This window comes from Vicia villosa, linkage group LG7, assembly GCF_029867415.1.
Source record: "Vicia villosa cultivar HV-30 ecotype Madison, WI linkage group LG7, Vvil1.0, whole genome shotgun sequence".
NCBI lineage: Eukaryota > Viridiplantae > Streptophyta > Magnoliopsida > Fabales > Fabaceae > Vicia > Vicia villosa.
The window spans coordinates 92,389,075-92,389,288 of NC_081186.1; positions in this window are offsets into that span (position 1 = coordinate 92,389,075).

Below are 214 nucleotides of genomic sequence, written 5' to 3' on the forward strand. Positions count from 1 at the left end.
TTTCCAAATTGTATCATACCAGAAACAACAATACACCCATTTATGCATTGAATTAGACTAAAAATTATATTACATCAATGACACAGTTAATTCCATTAGGAACCAAAAATGGTATATTACATCAAAATCAAAATAAGGCAAAACAACTTACCATGTACACATCATTACATCAAACAATACTATTTTAGCTTGTTGTCTTGGTTACTTGTCTCTT